Raw genomic sequence first — 7,511 nt, 5'->3', positions numbered from 1 at the left:
TACAGTCAATCCCAGTATTCATTAGTAAAGAGTAGCCCAAGAGTTGGCGGTGAGTGGTGATGACTAGCTGCCTTCACTCTAGTCTTACACTGCTAAGTCAGGGATGGCTAGCGCAGATAGCCCTCGTGTAGCTTTGTGCGAAATTCCAAAACAAACAAACAAACTTCACTCAAACAGTACTCTGAGGTGAAGGACGAAACCATCTGCAATGCTTTAGGGCTAGTAGGTTACTGTAGATGAAACTGCTCATATCTTTTTCTACAACAAGACAGGAGAAATGTACAGTTCTAAATGACTAATTAGCAGATTCAGGAGGACTGTAGTTAAGTTATGGCTACTACTATTATAGCGAAAACAACAAAACCCAGGTTATGTTTGGCCTTGACTTAAGAAGATGCAAAAGTCAGTTTTCGTTAAAAAATTTGGTGGTTAGTTCATCTCGTATATGGTTAGTTGGTGCTTGGTATGCACCAATACAGTACACAGTAGTGAGTTGTAATTCCTGGTTAATAAAGGACCTAACAGAAAAGTAGCTGACCTGTGATGTATCAGGCCCTCTGAGAACACCCACCACTCCAGCTAATTAATAAATAATTTATCATTCCATACCTATCAGAGGCCCATCTTATTTCTTTTATTTGCTTTTCCAAACGCGGCAAAACTAGAGTAGTGTAGAGATAGTAGCGAAACAAAGAAAGGATTAGGTCTTTATCTCGTTCATGGATTTTTTTCCAAAATCACAGTTTTATCATATTGTGGCTGACTATATGCGAAAGGGGAAAACATATTTTCAACTAGGTCTTGGCGTTGTCACCCACTGGTCACTGGTCGAAGGTAGTTGTGTCTGATCGTGATTCAGACATAAAGATTTTGACACTAGATCTACTGTTGCAAAGCCAGTTTTGTCTGTGCAACAAGTAAACTGCATTTATGTATAAAAAGTTTTCGATGCTATCCAGACCAGACTGCATGAAGAGGATCCAAACTAGTAGAAGTGATGTTCCATGATATAACAAAGTCTGCTATTACCTTACATTGTGGTGACTAAACTAGTGCATTAAACACACTTCTACTTGTCCAGGAAGTAGGTTGCATGAGGAGGGATTCAAACTAGTAGAAGTGATGTTCCATGATATAACATAGTCTGCTATTACCTCAGATTGTGGTGACTAAACTAGTTCAACTTGTCCAGAAAGTAGGCTGCATTTGCTCGAATATGCCATTTGGCTCAGACAACAATAAATCACTGCCACATAGATACAAATAATTCCATGTAGGCTTCACTGGAGCACTAGAAGTGCATTTAGCGTTGAAGTGCAATTGATGTTGAATGTGAAATCATACAGCATTCAAAGAGTAGTAATAGTAATTATCAGGAAGAAGAAGATACGCAAAAATTCTGTGTAAATTTTACAATGAATGCAGTGATCCATACTGATGCCTTACCATTCCTGGAAAGAGGAATATCCAGATGTGTAGGAATGTGCTCTTTTTTTCAGTATTTTAGACCTAATGCCCATTAAAATTGGCAGTTATCTGGATAATATTAACAGGCTTAAGTCTGCTTTCAGCATTTGAAGTAGTTTGTACCAGTTATGGGTGATGTCATTCAACGTGTATAATATGCCTGCTGTTTTTAAATGACTGATGTCTAATTAATGTTTTGAATTGATAGCACATTTCAGTGTGCTGCTGAAAACCTGGGTGAGGTTCTGCAGTTATAAGGCAGTGAGCATAGATGTTCACAGTGTGGGAAAGAACGTATCTTGAAATGTTCACAGTGGTCAGAAGTTGGACCCATATACAAGCTAACTGAAAAACATGCAATTTCTCAGGTTTCTCGTCATAGTAGAAAAGATTTGTACAATATTGTCATAATGCATTTTCGTTCCAATAAAGACTGTGAAAGTGTACATCAATTAATAAAGTGTGCTTTTAGTAAAGCCTCTATTGTTGACATACTTGAGTAAAAAATTGTACACTTTTGATGTCAGTGATAGTGAAATTTAAATAATATTGTCAGAAGTGTAAGATCGAGAGGAACATGTAGTTCTTTACATTATTTATATGCTAATAGCTCCTGAATTAAGATAGTGTATGAAAAAAAATAACTACTTGCAGTTGAAATGTTTGTCAAACATTATCAGTATCAACTGTATGTTACATGAAGTTTACCGTTCATATGTATCACCTGTTAAATGGTTTGTGTACTAAAAATCTGGAAATGATGATTGCATACTGAAGCACAACGTTGTAGGAGTACAACTTTATTGTACATTATTGACAAGGCCCATAACATGAAATCACAGATGAGTTGCCTCACTAGATAGAGAGAAAATACATCTATAGAACTTGTTTTTTCATTGAACAGCTTGATTCTGAAGTAGTGACGTCCAATAATAATGATATAAATGGTGGAGGGATCCTACGAATATTACCCCAGGAGTTATTGTTGGAGCAACTGAAAGACATGAATCTAGCTTGAGCACCATTTGCCATGGAACAAGGCAAAGTGTAATTAGTACAGATTGATAAATGTAGTATGTAAGTTGTGTTTCTTGTATAAGTTGCACAAGTAACTATGGAATTAAAAAGGTGTGTTTTACAATTGTTATGAACTACAAAAACATAGTTCTCAAACTATGGTACAGCTAGTAATCCTCAGAGCTTTTAAGTGGAATGTACTTCAGACTTTGCATAGTGCAAGATCTGGATGACAACAAAGGATTTTACTCACGTGTGTTAGCATCTAAATTTGTTTGCACTTATTAAGTTAAAAATATAGAAGGATGGTCTTGCTGTAGACTTTGGAACAGGCAGGTTTTCTAGAAAGAAATGAACTGGGTTATTCTCTAATACTCTTCCATTAGCCTTCATTATATTGTAAAGCCAATCGCACAAACAACTATAATGAAAGGGAAAGATTCAGTAACTACTGATCCAACCTATCTTGGAGCCCCACTACAGTGCCAAGATTTCATAAGCATCACACACAATGTCCTCAGTACCCGTTGAGGATATTCAACACTGGTACTCAGTTGGTCCTAGCCAAACAGGACCAGCTGATTGATCATAGGGGCATCACAAGGCTACCTATCTACAGGAATTCAAGGCCAAAATGGCATGATGGAGTTGGACCTCAGGTTATTTATTTTTTAGCATGAAGCACCTAATTTAAATAGCATGATTTTAACACCATTACTTCTATTATTATTATACACTCGAGGAGTTTAGCACAGACTTAGGATCCTTTAATAATCTCTTCCTTGTTCTTCAAGTAATAATGGCCAATTTAATTTAATTAGTTCTTTTACCTAATATGATGAGTTTATGCCTAGTTTTACTACAGTTTTACAGAAACAGAACTAATCTTTGTAGAGATATTGTCAACTCCAAACTCTAATAAATAGAAAACACTTATCCATATATTGTTGTAAATTACCTACTCAAGGCTTTAATAATGAGGCATCAATGACATTGGCTGCTTCTTGTGCCACATGAGTGGACCTGAATAGCCTTGCCCAGTCTTTGGAAAACAGTGGTTGCATCACCGTGCCAGTGTGTGCATTTCTGACCAACTATATCTCATTGTGGTTTCAGTTGCCTTTTTGAGGTGTAGCCACTACAGATGTTGTTTCAACCTTAATCTTCTATAACAACTGTCTCAAAGTTACTACTTTATACCAGGTCACAAGAGACACTTCCTCTGCCAAGGTGAGGATGTCCTTTACACTGAAGTAATGCCTTATTGCTTCACTTGATGGTCTCTGGATGATCTTGTCCAGAAAAATGTATTATTCACCTGCTTACCACATAAATAAAAGTAAGTTTGTGTAAGTGACTAGATACTCAGACTTGGTCCTCATCCCAGCCTTACACATGACCCAATTCTCTACTTTGTCGAATTGGTGGTGTCAGGCATAACAGTGACTCGCACCTCTTCATGCATCTTGCCCAGATGTTCAGTAAAATTTAGTACTGGATCATCCAAGCCGAGGATCAAGCATTTAACCACGTCCTTAATTTTAGTAGGTCTGGCCAGTTACCTGCCTGAAATACTTTAAGAAATGGTCTAGATTTTCTTTTATCTTTCATTAAATCATTAGACCAGGTTAAATCTTTTTCATTGCTGGCTCTCAGCTAATGCCCAACTCTTGTTTCTGATGTCAAATGTGGGGTAATATATTTCCTCAGAGGATCTGACACCCGAGTTGGTAACCAATTCCTTGTCTATTATTGACATTTGCATTGTATAGGTTTTAAACCTTTATTTATTCATATCTTTCTTAATTATGTTTCAATTATGTTTTGACATTTATAAATGTTGTAAGTCAATGTGTTTGTATCCCTTTGTGGCACAGAAATACGTTCTGAGGACTTACAACACTTGCAACCAGGTTTTGACACCCAGGGTAGGCAGAGCTCATATAGTCCATCGTGTAGCTTTGTGCTTAACAACAACAATCAATCATGTATTTATAGTTGTTATTTCAATTATAAATGTCAGTATAACAAGTCTTAAAACTTTGGTAAATATATTTGATTGAGGATGGCTTGCAACTGTTAACTTCTCTCAAACCTGCTAATTGTTAGATCTTTAGTGCTCATCTAAAGCATAACTTTTATATTTTATTCATTTTAAGCAGATATAAAAGTCTTGTACACTTACCTATGATCAAAATCATTACATACAAACAAACCAATTAAAAATGTTAAACAAATGACTGAATATATCAACTAAATAAAGTGCAAGTAGGTTTAAAAATAAATTTGGTTTTGTACTACTACTGTCATATTCTTCAAATGAACCAAGATAAAAAGGTAAACTTTAACAATTTGTAATTTCAGTAAATACAATATGGGTTACTTGAAGTACTCTCTATATCAAATTGACATAACTTTTGGCATTATAAACCCTAAAGCTTACCACAGGGCCATCAACAAAGCTGTGTTTTTGGTGAGAATGAAACATTTTGTTTCAGCAGAGAAGTTGTTAAACAGTAGTGTTCCTTTGCAAAGATATTTTATAGGTTTAACAATAAATTTTCTGGATATTTACTACATGTATTATATTCTTTAATGAAAATGTCTTGTAAGAAAAGAACTACCTATAAAAAAAAACATCTCTATATTTTTTGCATTACATTTCATAAGATTTATTTTAACAACTAGCCTTCAAGTCAGTAGGAACATATTTGGGATAATGGGTGGATTAGAGAGGTGTTACAATTTTTAGTATTGGAGTTACAGCCATTAAAAAAAAATTTCATATTCCAACAAAGGGCACAATTTATCATCATCAAAAAACATTTTACTACACAAGAACTAACTTCTCAACAGTGTTCAGCCAGACTGCTTTTCTTTGGCATGTACAGCACATAATCACCTACAGTGTCAAGCAGTTGAAAAACTTTATTAACTCACAGCAGAAACAGTTGACTGTAAACAATGGAACTCAGGCTGTACATCTACTTACAAACTCCAGAACAAATTAACCGTATATAGAATTTTGTAAAGAAAAATTAGCTCCTTTTATAAGTTACAAATAATTCAATAACACTGTCACAGAGAATGAATGTTTCAAAATACTGAATGACATGTCATGTGGACTTGACATTTGTCAGTAAAGCAAGAATATTGGAAGTTTGCTAGTATCTAGAATGTATTTTTGAAAGTAGATAAGTTGGAGATCAGACATGCCATATGGCTTGGATAAAAGGAGGAATGTTTTAAGTTTTGAAATAATATTAAAGTAATTTCTAAACTATGTTTTCATATAGTTATTGATAATAAAATTGTTTAATCAGCTTTTGAATGTAATTCTGTGAAAGGTCATAGGATGTGCACTTTGACCCTGCACTGCACACAGGGTTAAATAAAAAATTCCATCAGTCATACAATTTTTACTTTTTTGATATTTCTGAAATAATACAAGGTCACCAAACAAGATTATACAAAACATTGACTGCACATTTGTGAAAACTATAAAATGGGAGAGAAAAAAGATTGACAACCTTCAGAATATTTCAAAATTGAATAGTTTCATTGTCTGTTTTTTGAATTTCACACAAAGCTACACAAGGGTTATCTGCAATAGGCATGTCCAGTTTAGCAGTGTAAGACTAGAAGGTAGTTTGTCATCAACACCCACCACCAATTCTTGTGCTACTCTCTTACCAACCAATGGTGGGATTGCCCATCATATTACAATACCCTCGTAACTAAAAGAGCAAACACATTTGGTGTGACGAGAATTCGAACCTGCAAACCTCGGATTACAAGTCAAACACCCTAACCACCTGGCCATGCCAAGCCCAGTTTCATTCTGAATGTACTTATGCTGAAAAATACTTGTATTCAATAAGTTATTGCTTTTAACATTAAGGCAGAATACTTTAAAAACAGGTAGTATATTTCAGTGCTGGTATGATAAAGAGTTATCAAAACATTGTACCAACTTTAAAAATATTCTTTTACTGTAAAAGTTGTAACTTGTAATAAATGTAAACTTAAAATTATCAATCACCACTTTAAACAGTATCAATAAATATACAAGCTGTAATTTATGTCCTTTGTAATTTTAAACGTACTCATCTTTACCCCTAGTGAAAAATTTATTAATTATTGAAAGTGAAACTTGCATAAAAGAGAAATCTAGCTAAAACTAGTACTTAGTTTTGTTAGCTATACCAAGACCAGTATTTAAATACCACTGTACACCAAACACATAAAAGGAAATTCTCAAATGGTACCACACAATTTGTAATGTTTAAATTATTGTAGTAAGTTTTGTTCCTACATATTTGGTACGTTAAATTATATCATTAGGTAATTAAAATTATCATTACTTCATGTACAAGAAAATATATATATTAATGTAATTATTCTGCAAGCATCTCAAACAAAATAACATTCAATTTATTTTTAGAGTTTTAATAAAAGTGTTTCATTTCTCAAATTGGGCAGTAACTTATTCCTTTCACAACAATTACAAACTTTTCTATAAAAATAGTAACAAATATTACATCCATTTAACAATATTAAATTTAAGTAAAGCAAGAAGACTAGAGGTTACAGTTTTATGTTTTGGCTTTCCAGTATTTACAGTGTGTGTTTGAGTAGTTGGACAATCAATATAAAGGTAAAAAGAAAAGTGGGCAGAGAAGATAAACAAAAGAACTACAGAACAGTGTTAGAGACTTCTGAAAAACATAAACAAAAGAACTACAGAACAGTGTCAGAGACTTCTGAAAAACAAACAAAAGAACTACAGAACAGTGTCAGAGACTTCTGAAAAACATAAACAAAAGAACTACAGAACAGTGTTAGACTTCTGAAAAACTGAAAAAACAAACTAAAGAACTACAGAACAGTGTTAGAGACTTCTGAAAAAACAAACTAAAGAACTACAGAAGTGTTAGAGACTTCTGAAAAATATAAACAAAAGAACTACAGAACAGTGTCAGAGACTTCTGAAAAACAAACAAAAGAACTACAGAACAGTGTCAGAG

This window comes from Tachypleus tridentatus, chromosome 4 (genome assembly GCF_004210375.1).
Source record: "Tachypleus tridentatus isolate NWPU-2018 chromosome 4, ASM421037v1, whole genome shotgun sequence".
In the NCBI taxonomy this organism is placed as follows: Eukaryota; Metazoa; Arthropoda; class Merostomata; order Xiphosura; family Limulidae; genus Tachypleus; species Tachypleus tridentatus.
Note: the sequence above shows the minus strand (reverse complement) of the source record.